The 13,775-nt window shown below is 22.8% G+C and overlaps 1 protein-coding gene across 1 annotated transcript in view; it reads right to left on the reverse strand.

The window, feature by feature from the left end:
• Nucleotides 1-2,658: 2,658 nt before the first annotated feature.
• LOC129606052 (profilin) overlaps nt 2,659-13,775 on the reverse strand; it is a 34,213-nt gene continuing 23,096 nt past the window's right edge. Inside the window, exon 4 of the mRNA XM_055516108.1 lies at nt 2,659-2,849. The gene's annotated coding sequence lies outside the window, so the exon portion shown is untranslated. The remainder of the gene's footprint in view (nt 2,850-13,775) is intronic.

A 13,775-nucleotide genomic window follows, 5' to 3' on the forward strand; every position in this document is an offset into this window, starting at 1 on the left:
GTTATTATTGTTATATTTAAATTATAGGAATTGAATATTTTGTTTCATAAAATTGCGAAATATGTATATAGACGAAATTAATTTAAAAAACGTTTTGTTTAAGGTTAAAATTTTTAAATAAATTTTAAAATTTTAGAAAATTTTTGCTTAATATCAACTCAATTTAAATAATATGTATATTTAAGGTAGAAATAATAATTTTAAAATTTTAACTATACTTTTCAAATTAATATCAAGATTTACATGTTATACATTGGGCCTTTTTAAACGTTGTATAGTGTTTAGCGTATGCAAAGTATTTACTTTGTGCTCCTTACACTCTTGCTCTCTCTCTCTTAAAAATCAAAATTATTTTTATAAGAGAGTGAGATGAGAAGCATAAAAAGAGAACTGAGCATATGATCAATGCATACAAGTGTAAACAGGCCACCATTGAGTCGAATTTATAAAAATTTCAATAAAAATAATGCGATTTTTTTTAATTTTTCAAATTTTTTAATTTTTTTATGCATACTACAACCGTTTCAAATATTTTTTAAATTATATGTATAATTAGAATATTAGCATAAATTAAAATATTTTAATTTTTAAATAGGAGCTGATAATCTAGAAAAAAAGAGCTGATAATTTTGACAAAATCCCGGTTTTGAAAATAATATTCGCCCATCATGTCTTATAGACGCGTCCCCAAATTAAACTGATTGAATATTATTGAAAAAATATATAATTCTTTATTAAAAATTTTAATATTTTTGAATAACTTACACATCATCTCAAGTGATACGTCTAAGCAAAGACGGATGGCTATGTATTATTGTATGTTCCAATATTATACATATCTATTTCGATAATATCTATTGATATTATACAGCTCCCATTTAGAGATCATGTACAAATTTTTTTATAATTTATGCAATATTTTTCATTAATTTTTTTCATTATTTTGTTTTTTTTTTTTTAATTTTTATTAATTATAACGCCAATACGATTGAATTTAATATACATATACATTTATTTTCATATTATAAATATTTATTTTTATAAGGAAAAACTGTTTAATCTACTAATTTTTGAGAATTATTACATAAACATTAATGTAGAATTGTTATATGAAAAATTTCTTAATTGCTTTTTTATTTTTTAAATATTAATTAGTTAATTAATATGTATATATGTATATTACAAAGAGCTAATATATAATAATCAAACATACATATATATATAGACAACCACCATGATGTATTTCTATAAATTTTAAATAAATTTTAAATATATTATGCTATATATGTATATATAGAGAAAGAGAGATGCGTAATAAATCTCAAATTGAAAAGTATTAAACTAATGATAATAATAATTATTATCATAACTCCACTATGCATTATTCAGGACATGTCATCAATATTTTCTATCATTTACATTGTTTCTGAATCTGTCATTTAATTATCGTGTCTTCATTATAAAACTAACTTTAAAATATAGTCAACATTGTGCATTGTAATTTTATAATGAAAATTAAAAGCTTGTGTTTATAATTCTTTATCGCTCACTAATTTTTTATTTAGTGAAAAATAGCTGCTGTTTTAGTTAATTTTAGTCCGTTTTTGAAAAAAATTTAAGTAAAATTAAAAATTAATTAAATTATTTTTCACTAATTAAATTATAAAATAGTTCACAACTTTAAATTAATCTGTATTTAAAATGAATGTAAACAGTGACGAAAAGAATGTAAGATCAAATGGTTAAATTTTTAAAATAAAGGACCAACTTTTACTTGTTGGACTTAGTTAGACATGGATGGTTTGTTTATCCATAAATTTCCAAAAATGTAAAATTCACAAATTTATGATATTGATGAATGATTACACCGAATAGTCTCTTTTACTCATTTTTTCTCTCATTAACTTTTTAATGACATGACAATAGTGACAATAACCATTATAACAATTATTTACTTAATAATTACTACATTGCTAAGATTATAATTGTTATTTGTTATTAATAATTATCATTAGTTTAAAATCTTTGTTTTTCAAAATAATTTACTAATATGAAAATTTTAATTAAGAAAAATTCGATTAAATCCGTTTTTCCTTATCGTAAAATCACAAAGCTTGATAATATTTATAAAGATTTTTTTTTTTTGTATTTAAGTGTATATAAAATGTTTTTTAAGGAAAAATAATTACACATTTAAAAGGAAAAAATACTGCAAAAAAAAGAGGAAAACAAAAGGGAAAATAAATTAACGCGCCATTTTTATTTTATACTAAAAAACGAAGTTTTTCTCTTTAATTTGAAGCCATATCGAATTTTAAACTATAAAAAACAAATATATATACATACTCGTGTATATTATTTTGTTTTAATTATAATATTCCGCATATTTAATTTTATATTTAGATTAATTTTTTTTTCTTTTTATCTAGCAATAATGAATACCAATTGAAAATAAAAATATATAAATTTATTTTAAATACAATATAATTTTTTTTTCTTTTTAATAAATCAGCATATATATATGTATATATATATATAATTTATATTTTAATTAATTTTTAATTTTTATTACTTAACTTATTATTACAGATTTTTTTTTTATTTTTTCATATGATGATATTATAATATTATTTATTTTATTTTATTTAAATTGAGGATATTTTTATTTAAATTAAATAATTTTATTATTTTTTTTTTGCCTTTTTTTCTTCTTTTTATTAATTTATTACACATACAATGATTACAAAAAAAAAACAAAATTGAAAATTTAAAAATAAAAAGAATTCAAAATTAAGAGAAAAAAAAATCAATTGAAGGAATAAATTCTATACGCCATACGTTAACGATATCTGTAATGATAAAAAAAAATATAATAATTAAAATTTCAGTATTAAGATAATGAAGTTAGTTTACATTTAAATTAAAAACAACCAATCAATATAGAAGTATATATAGAAGAAAATATTGTCTCTAAAATTAATAAGCACAATGCGATATGCAAATTTGGAAGAATAACGACACAACTCAAAAATATAACTTCAACCTGCGGAATTTATAGCCGAGTGTGCAGTGGTTATTGCACTTGTCCTTTAACAGAAGGATCTCGGGTTCAAAGCCCAGTCAGGTCAATATTATATTCAATATTATATAGCTTTATACATATTACATATAAAAATAAAAAATTAATATTAATTGCCGCATATTTCAATGATATCCAATATTAACAATACCAGCAAAATAAAATAGTAAATATTAATAACCTTAAATATTTAATATGAAACTAAGGTAGGCTCGTCATCTACCTAGTAAATTCCATGACGTAAGAAACTGGTGTTCATGGTTATCTACAATATTGCTTACCAACCCTATGCTCCTCCAAGGAGCGAAGTAGGAATAAAAAAAAATAGCTGAGTGTAAATTAGTATCACAATCTAAAAAAAAGTTGGTATAGAAATATTATTTTGTTACGGAAAAGCTTTATTATATTAAGGTATAATAGTAATAAAAGCAATAAATTTTCAAAAGCAATAAAATTTCAAGTCTTCCAATAACTCAAGCGAACGTATTTTTTCGATAACATTAATATATACATATATATATATATATATATATATATATATATATATCGATTATATATATCACACAAAATTTTGTATAATCTCACACATTAATGTTTTTTAAATTCATTCAAGCTTTCAAAGTCAACTAGAGCTCAAATGGCAGGGAAAATGAAAAAAAAAACAATATACAATTCCGAAATATTAATTGATTTACAAAGTCCCACTTTTGCTTTGTACGTTCGGTGCACGTTCCTAATTTAATATTTATTAAATTAAATTGATATAAGCGAAGCTTAAAGGAACAGAAAAATTAGTATAATTTTTATATGAATTAATTTGATAGGCATTTAAAACAACAAGTTCTTGAATTAATTTCGATCATAAATACTTATTTAAATTCGTAGTAAAAATTGGTACTATTCTAGTTTGGTGCACATAAATACAAACGGGGTTACTTCTGTATGCGAGTTTCGATTCAAAATGGTGCAATTATGCCTTAACTATATAGACTAAATTGCAAAAAAACTGTGTTTTAATAAATTAAATTTATGTAATTTTTATATAGATGTAAAATAAATATAATTTTTCTCATTTCCACAAACCGCATTGTATTCAATAAAACAGGTATGTGATGGCACCGAATTTGGAGTGTCTATGATAGGGACTGAACTATTGTTCCAGACGGAACGTTACTTTAAAATTTTAAATTGCAAGGATCAATTTAATCTTCTTATAGTGAAGAGCATTCTTATTCAATGGTATTACAGTCCCAAAAAAGTGTAAGTATATGACTCAAAATCTCAGAAAAAGTGATCTAAATTTACTAAATTTATATTATTATTATATTTATTTTATTTAGTTTTCTTTTTAGTTAGTATATCCTAAATTTTATTTTAATAATTTGGTGAATTTCAAGTGTAAATGCACACATACTTTATTTTTTTTATGCATTTATTGTTATTAAAAAATTTTGATCACGTCTTTTACACCATGATGTGATAACAATAAAATATTTCCTTCTTAAATTTAATAAATAATAAAAAATTAATTTTTAAAATATACGTTCGGTATGCTTGTATACAAAATTATACATATACGTGGATGTGTATGTATGTATGTACAAGAAATTTATGAAAAATAAAATAACTTTATTTTTTTTTTTTATAATTTATAACAATAAATTTTAATTTTGTATACAAATTCTTTTAATCTTAAAATGGGTTTCTTTTTCTTCACTTGACTAGACTTTTTCATTATTCTTTCTTTTTGATTTTCATAGACTTGACTCGCATATAAAAATCAACTAATTTTAATCATATTTTAAATAAAATTTTAATTTATACAGTATGAGTGTAAGCTAGTTAAAATATACATTACTTATTGAATATACATTCATAATATATTTACAAATATTTTACTTGAACAGAATAAAATATTAAAGAAAAATGAAAATCCTCTTTACTCTTCCTTTATAATACATGCGTAAATCATACATACATACAATATAATCGAAATGTGAATAACCCAACATTTCCGAAAGATTTTTATTGTCTATTCAAAAATATTTTATTTAAATATACAAAATGTATCTATACATACATAATTATTTAAATGAAATGCATACATATATGTAAGTAATTATTATATGAATTCCGTTTGTACTTTAAAACTATTATACATTGAGTGTAAATTTTAATAATCTGCATACAAATACGTACATAGACATAAGTACTTAAATCATTATATTGTAAAAATAAATAATTTTACAGAGTTCTTCCGGTCTATTCGGTGTTAATTTTTTCAATATTAATTGTTGAATAAATTTCTTGAATAATTGTTTAATACCATAATTGGCGCCTTCAATAAAATAAATAAGTGATTATAACAATATTAAATGCAATTTAATAGAATAAAAAATTCAAAAGAATTTTTCTAAATTTTTTCTCAACACTTATTTTTTGTATATAAGAATACCAAAATTGATTATGCATTTAAATTATATTAAAATTTAATTTATTATCAAAAATAATTAAAACAAAAAAATTTATAATACAAATTGGATTCACAATATTTGTACTTAAATTATAAGATAAAAAGTTTATTTTTAAATTTTAATTATTACAGAATGTTAAATTCAAAATTTTTAATTAAAATTTTTAATTTTGAAATTTAAGTTACAGTAATGATAAGAAGAAATTCAAAGTGTTTTCGAAAGGCGTTAAAAAAACTCGCGTGGTATTGGTCTAATTATTTTTAAAAGTCAATGTAAGATAAAATGGAACTCCAAAAGACGAATCCTTTTATAGCATTTACAAAATGTAATTTTGATTAATGTAAATTTGATAACGAACAGAGCATATTTTTGACAATTCAGTTAAATTGTAGTATTTGACTTGCAATAAATTTAATAATTATGTACTGCACGAACTGCCAAAAAAAATATTTTTTAAAATCCAAGAATGTTATTACTGCAAATTTGAAATTTTAATGTTATTACTGTAATTATTCGAACTAATTGCATATGTATGTTTTAAAAACATATTATAGTTCGACAACAAAAGTTTGTACAGTTAACAGTACTTTTGCAACTGTAAAAAAATTTTGTTACTGCAAATAGCAGTAATTGTCATTTTTTTTTTTACTGCTAAAACTACTTATTGTAGAAATTAGAAATGCGAACGCTAACTGCATTTTCTAAAATACCAAAATTTAATAACAAGTTGACAAAATACGACTATCAAAGTTCGAATTGACATTATATGTAAATACATGCATATATGTATGTACAAATTTCCTATTTTATTCAAAAATTATGAATCATTTAGAAATTTTATGAAGGTACTAATGCTCACAAGTAGCTTGGTAAAAATTTTATTTTTCATATTAAATTCCATGTTTTTTGTAAATTATTGAAAATCTGTGAGGAGCCGCGCAAATTTGTCATAAATAAATATGCAGTTTTAAAAATTAATTTTAAAATAAAAAAATTTAAATTTTAAAATAGAAATTTTATAAAGTTTGAGGGTCTTATTCATAACCAAGAAACGTTTTTTACTTGTCTTAATCATTCAAATTCAAATATAGTTTTTTTTTATATGTTTGTGAATATGGTCATATATTATATGCCATAAAAAAGAATAAACATAATTTTGTAAATCAAAAGAAAAACACATTGAGGTTTCCATACTAATTTAATATTCTGTAAAGCACGCTTATCAATTCAATATTTATTACAATAGTAGTCAGCCTGTACACTTTATGCTTGGAAATTGTGTAAACTGATAATGTGTATATACTTTGTTTATGTACAAAAATGCATGCATGTATAAAGGTTTGTTATAGATACATTATGTAAATTTTTATTCTATCCACACTTCAATAATTTTGAAATGCCAATTATTATTTTATTAATAAAGTAAGATTTCGACTACATTTTGCTCTTTAACAATTATTTAAGGGCATTAAAAAATTAACTTTCACTTTTTTCAATATCTGAAAATAATAATATTATTATTGAGTCAATCCTTATAAAAAATAATAAAACTTTTTTTTTTGTTTCCCTCCAAATGCTTCATCAAATCAGAAATACTTATTGGCGATATTTCACAATCGTTCCTTTTTCTGGAATATAACACTCCATACTACCCCGAAGCAATTTGTGCGGATATCCTGTTATATTTGTGAAGGTAGGAACTAACCTATATATAACTGTATATATGTAATTCAAATATCAAAAATACGACATACAATATTTTTCGTATAAAAATTCGAAGCAATCTATCGAAATAATAATCTGTATAACTTCTCCCGTGAAGTGCTTCTTTCTATACATGAGAGTTTAAATGCATCATGAGTTTTTACTTTACAATTTACAATAGAACGTTTCTTATTCAAATATTTTTATATTTTATATCAGTATGCTTTCTTAAATTTAATAACTAATATACGGCAATATGTAGTCGTAACACCGTGATATCTGTATAATAATATTCCTACATATTAGTTATTTTACAATTCGTATATAAAGTTTAACAACGAATATAATCAAAGATGTTAAAAAATTTTTAATTTAAAATTTGAGAAATACTTATTTAATGATATAAAAATAAAATTCAAATCATAAAAATATCAACAGTTGGAACAACAATGAATTTTTAAACAAAAATAAAATTTATATATTCTAGAATCTAGCAAAATGTTATGATTCATATTTTTTTTTTCATTTATTTTGACTGAAACACAATGACCAATATAAATTTCTTTTTATTATTATTAAATTTTAAGAGGAATTTTTATTTGGATACTCATGAACTTAAAAATGGTGAACAGAAAAAATGTCATCAAGTTATTTTAAATACCTTTCACTTCTTTTATGTCTGTTAAAATTTAACAAAGAAAAAATTTAACAAGTTCATACAAACAAACATAATGTCATCAAAATTCCTTTAAAATTATACTCCTAATACTAATTTATTATCATTTTTAACACCTTATACTATATTTTCATATTATAAACTTATTTATCATAATATGTAAGTAAATATACGTGTGTATGAATGTTGAAATGCGATAAAGCTTTATACGTTACATTTGGAAAAACCAGTAAATTTACATGAATGAAAGTCAATGTTAACATTACATGAACAAGAGCACGACCATAATTAATAAATATTTTATTATGTATACAACAAATAAATGACGCCTGTATAATTTACAATCAACTGTATTTTAGTCAAACGTACTGAATTTATCAGCCACCAAACTCCACTTAAAGGAAGTTAAGGAATCTAATATTTTGTAAATTTTTAAACAGCAAATTTTTTCAAAATTTTCCTTCTTGAAAATATAAACACCTTGAACTATCTCAATTTTTTAATTGTTCAAAATTATCACTGCTTTTCTGTATTTCATAAATATGTATATACTAATTGGTAAAAAATTTTGGCTTCGAGTGATATTTTGTAATATGCATTTAGCTAAGCAAATACGATTGCTATTACGTTTCTGCTCTTATAAAGCTTCAATGAAGTTTGTGGTGTCAATGAAAGCTCACCGAAAACTATTAGAGCTTGCAAATTTTGAGGAGGAGCAATTTAAAATAACATATTTTTTGATATCTATAAACTGTTAAAATTTAAGAGCCATTCCTGTTTCCGTGCAGCAGAAAAATTGTTTCCAAAAAAAACTGAAAAACTGTTTAAGATTTATTAATTTAAAGAGAGTTATTATTTATTTGAAGAGTCAATCTGATAGCCTAAAATTTTTTATATGTAGTTTAGAAAAATTGTTTCCAAAAAAAACTGAAAAACTGTTTAAGATTTATTAATTTAAAGAGAGTTATTATTTATTTGAAGAGTCAATCTGATAGCCTAAAATTTTTTATATGTAGTTTTTAGTTATCGGAAAATCTATTCGTAACTTTTCCACATTTACAAAATTTACAATTTGTTATTATTCCGGACAGAGTATTTTTCAATAAATTGAATTTATATAACTTTAGAGAGCAACAATTTGGAGTGGACAACAATAGGAAAAGATATTATTCTAAACAATAACAATTTTTGCCTTTAATGTCTTTTCTAAAATCTACTTTTGCTCAAATTTTTTTTTTCTGTGTGCTGTGTAAAATCTTTATAAGCAAACGTATTAAGACGGGCAAACAAATTGAAATTAATAGGCATATTTTTTCGGAAAATTTGCCAAAAAATGGTATATGCGAAAAAAATTTTCTCAGGTTTAATAAAAGGTTTTAGTTCATAATAGGAGTGTTTAAAAGGAAACAAAATTATGAATAACAAATTAGACAAGAACGACATAAACCTATTCTATTAGATTAAACAAAAGAGTTTTGATTTTTATGAAAGTTATAATCGGATCTGACTGTACATAATAGCATACTTCAAAACATTAAATTTTTATTGTACTAGGTATGTGCGCGTTAATATTTTTAAAAGCTGATTAATTTTCAATATTTTTTTATTTTTTCATAAACGCTATTATATACCTACATACTCCTGTTATTTCTTAAATTATCTATAAATGCAAGTTCATACAGACGTACGAGATGTATGTACATATATACATTCTGAACTACCTACATACTTATAATTTTTTAAGTTGCAAAAGTCACTAAAACGTTATTGAAAACCAGTTTAAATAAATTATGTGTGGTAGACAATGTTTAAAAAAAAAATAAAATAAATTTGTTGCTCGAAAAAAATCTTAAAAAGAAATTTACGAGTATTGCATCTTTATGCTTAGATATTTCTAGATCAACTAACTAACCTTTGTTTTTTTTAGGTTAGTGAACCACAAAATGGTTACTATATATATATGGACATGTGTTATAATGTGTATACATATTCATATTGCTTAGATGTGATTCGTAATGGAAGAATATACAATAAGTTGCACATTTATGTATGTATGTATGTATGTAGATGCAGCTAAGTATGCATGAACAAGTTAGATAATGTCAGTTCATCTATAAATAGAAATTATAATATTAAAAAAAAAGCTCGCCAAAACTTATACATACTTTGAATCAGAAATCGCAAAATCCATACATATGGCTGTATGTATGTACATGTATGAATAATATATACGTATACATGTATAATAATTTTATGCATAATCAAACCATAAATTTTTTTTTTACCTTAAAATGCTCACATATTGAATGTGAATCATTTGATATTTTAATTGTATATTTTTGGATGAAACAAAAATTATGAATCATGAATCAAAAATTTTCTATTGAACCGCAAAACTTTTCTTTTATGTATATACTATGTATGTAAGTAAATACATATATATGTTATATTTTTTCTATATTTTCTTAGAATATTAAATTGAATATTTTATTAATTTGAAATTCTATACATAAATGTATGTAAGTATAAATGTAAGTATGATAAAAAATTATTCATATGTGTGTGAATATAACGAATACCGTATTAATATTTTTAATATATACAATTTTTTTATTATTTTATTATTCACATGCCGACGTCAAAATAAATGACGACGTGGTAACACTCAAAAATTGAATGTGCCTTCATAATACGAGTATTATTTTTGATGACTAATTTCTTTTTTAAATAAAATATTTATCTACTTAAAAGTACATATACATATTATATAAATGAACACATGAATATGCTCATAAATGGATGGTTATGATATATATGTACATACATATGTACATACATATTTGTATATGTATATATACATGTAGTTAATTTTTAGTTAATTTTTTAGAGCGTTTAGTAAGATGCAAAAAATTAAAGCTTTTAAGGAATATTTTTTTGTTATACTTGAAATTTCGTTTTATAAAAATAAATAATAAGAAAAAAGTAGGAAATATTAATTTGTTTAAACTTTAAGATATCAAAATTACATATGTATGTATATTAGATCAGGAGTTCTCAAATTTAGGCCCGCCAGTGTTTAAACAAACGACGATTGCCATTAAATATTGTTGTATTGCTGTAAAAAAATTTTTGTTGGTTGAAATTTTTGGATATCTTCTCTATTAATCTTATTCTGTTATACTTGTTATTTGATTATGAGTAAATTAATATATGTATGTAACATATGCATGTACATATACATAAATATATCTTTTAAAAACTCTATTTTGACAACTAGAGAATCACTTACTTTTCCAAAACACCACTTTATATGCAGTTAAAGACATACCAATTTCAAAAACATAGAAATTAACTTAAAGCATCAACTTAAAGTCAGCAGTTCGTTTAATTAATTAATTTCAAACAAAGAATTAAAAAGAAATGGAGCGCGAATTCATTTAAAATTTGTTAAACGCAATTATTTCAAGGCATAAATGAAAAATAAAAGATAAATTTCAAATTAATTTAAAAATTTAAACAATTTACTTTAGTAAATCTTTAATGTCCGACATTTCTATATTTAAAATCAGTTTTGTAATGAAATTGTTTTAAACTGCTCATATGCTAAAGCATTTTTAAAATTTTACTTACAGAATGAGCTACAGAACATGCTGCAAAACAATACTTCGAAATCGAAGACTACAAATTTGTAGTTGTTTAATTAAAAACATACTGAGAAAGCTCAACCAAATAAGAATGTTTTTATACACCTCCGAATAAATACACATAAAAACCTTACATATAGTTCGTTTGCAGCAACACTGACATAACTCAAAACTTACACATTTGAGAAAATCTAATTTTAAAGTTTTTGAAATAATAGGCCTTTTCATAAAGTCAGTATTTTAATATTTTAATTATCATGGCTAGCGCAGTTAAATCAGCTGTACTTTTTTTACTAGCTTTTGCAGTTTTTTTAGGAATTCGTTTGTTATTATTGTTGTACTTAAACATAACAAAATTTCTTTTTGTTTTAGTTTTCTTTTTTTGTTTTTCTTAATGTTTATTTTTCCTGAATTAGAGTTTTCCACTATTTGGCCCAAAATAAATAAATTTTGAACACAATGCTGCAAATTCAAAATAGCAAAAGTTTTTATACAATTGTTGAAAATATGTTGCGTATGTATCACATTATTGTTTCGCAGTATTGTGTTTATGAAAAGGCCTATTAATTCAAGCTAGACGATTGGCTTTCTTGCACAAAAATTAAATGTTTCATATTCTTATTGCTGTATAAATAAGTCAGAAATCGTATTTTATAAGTTGCGTCACGGTTACAGAAAATGAGGGGGCAATAATTTAAACATTAAGAAGTTAAGGCAATTGAAAATTTTATTATTTTTTATTGTTCGCACTATAATTAAATTCAAAACAAGGAACAATTAACATCATTGGCTGTATTAAATGTTTTTCAATATTATAATAGTACTTAAATACTTATTTATTTTTCAAATACATATAAACAATTTTTCACTTACATCTGAAAATACAAAATTATCGAGTGTGTATGTAGCAGATGCAACGAAGTGAGTTGTTCTATATTTATAAAGCATGTACTTGGTTTGCAAATCCAAAATCCATGAATAGTGCGTTAAAGATCAAAGTTTAATCATGTTATATAATATCTAAGGTATTTTAAATAATTTCTATTTATACTAGGTATTATCTAACACTAACTTTTATTTACATTTTTGTACGCAGGTAAAGAATACACGTGTTTTATTTGACATTGCCATTTGAATTCAACTTTCTCTTTTATAAATATTTATGTAAAATATTTCATTTGAGAAGAAAAATACAAAAAGCCTAAAGCAATTAAAACTTGATGATGTTTTTTCGATTTTATAATTTATATATGTATAAATTTATAGCAACTAATATTTTATTCAACACTTAATTACAAAGAAAAAAAAATATCTTTTTTTTACAACTTTTGTACAGATTTTGTACTCCATATATGTCATATTTTTCAAGGAACAATTCAAAAAATCCTGTTTTTTATCGAACATGCTTTATATATTAAGATCTAAGTTTGAAAAGAATTTTCGAAAATTCACGAATTTTAAATTTGATTTTCGTAGCCAAAAAACTGTACTACTAAACACAGTACTCGTATATCGCGCCATATAACAAACACTGAGCTATATTTGTGTTCAAAAACAAATGTTGCTAATATAAACATATTGTTCTAAAATGTTGCTTATAAATATGACTAATTTTTCGCAGTGTATATTGCAAAATTAGTATCCCACCACTTAAATCACAATATGAACTTAATAGATATAGGCCCTTTTTAAAAATATCACATGATGATCATGTGATATCTGCCATCATTTTAAAAACTCTACCCTGCAAGTTAAACAAACGCCATAATTTTAATTTTGCAATTGATATTGGCCATATTAAAAAGGGCCATATTTAAAAATATATTGCATATTCATTATGTTAAGCGGTCTGAGATCGATATGGTATTATTAAAATTCCGACATCAAAGACAGTATTGCTTTGCAGTATTGCGTTTATGAAAAATTCCTACACTTTCAAAAAAAAATAAATTCACCGTACATATAACAATTAATACGGTAAACTAAATGTGAATTACTTCAATGTGAAATTCAAGAAATCACAGTTTGCAGTTGTTTTTTTTTTTTTAATAAACTGCATTTTCAAATTGACCGTACTTTGGCAGTACGTGCAGAACGTTTTTTTTTGCAATTCTTGACTACAAAACGCAATGCAAATTTAATACTGTGTTAGAATTGAATCACCAAAATTGTATACCCAATACAAAATTAAAGAATAA

The sequence above is a fragment of the Condylostylus longicornis genome, unplaced genomic scaffold (assembly GCF_029603195.1).
Source record: "Condylostylus longicornis isolate FDR11 unplaced genomic scaffold, ASM2960319v2 ptg000017l, whole genome shotgun sequence".
In the NCBI taxonomy this organism is placed as follows: domain Eukaryota; kingdom Metazoa; phylum Arthropoda; class Insecta; order Diptera; family Dolichopodidae; genus Condylostylus; species Condylostylus longicornis.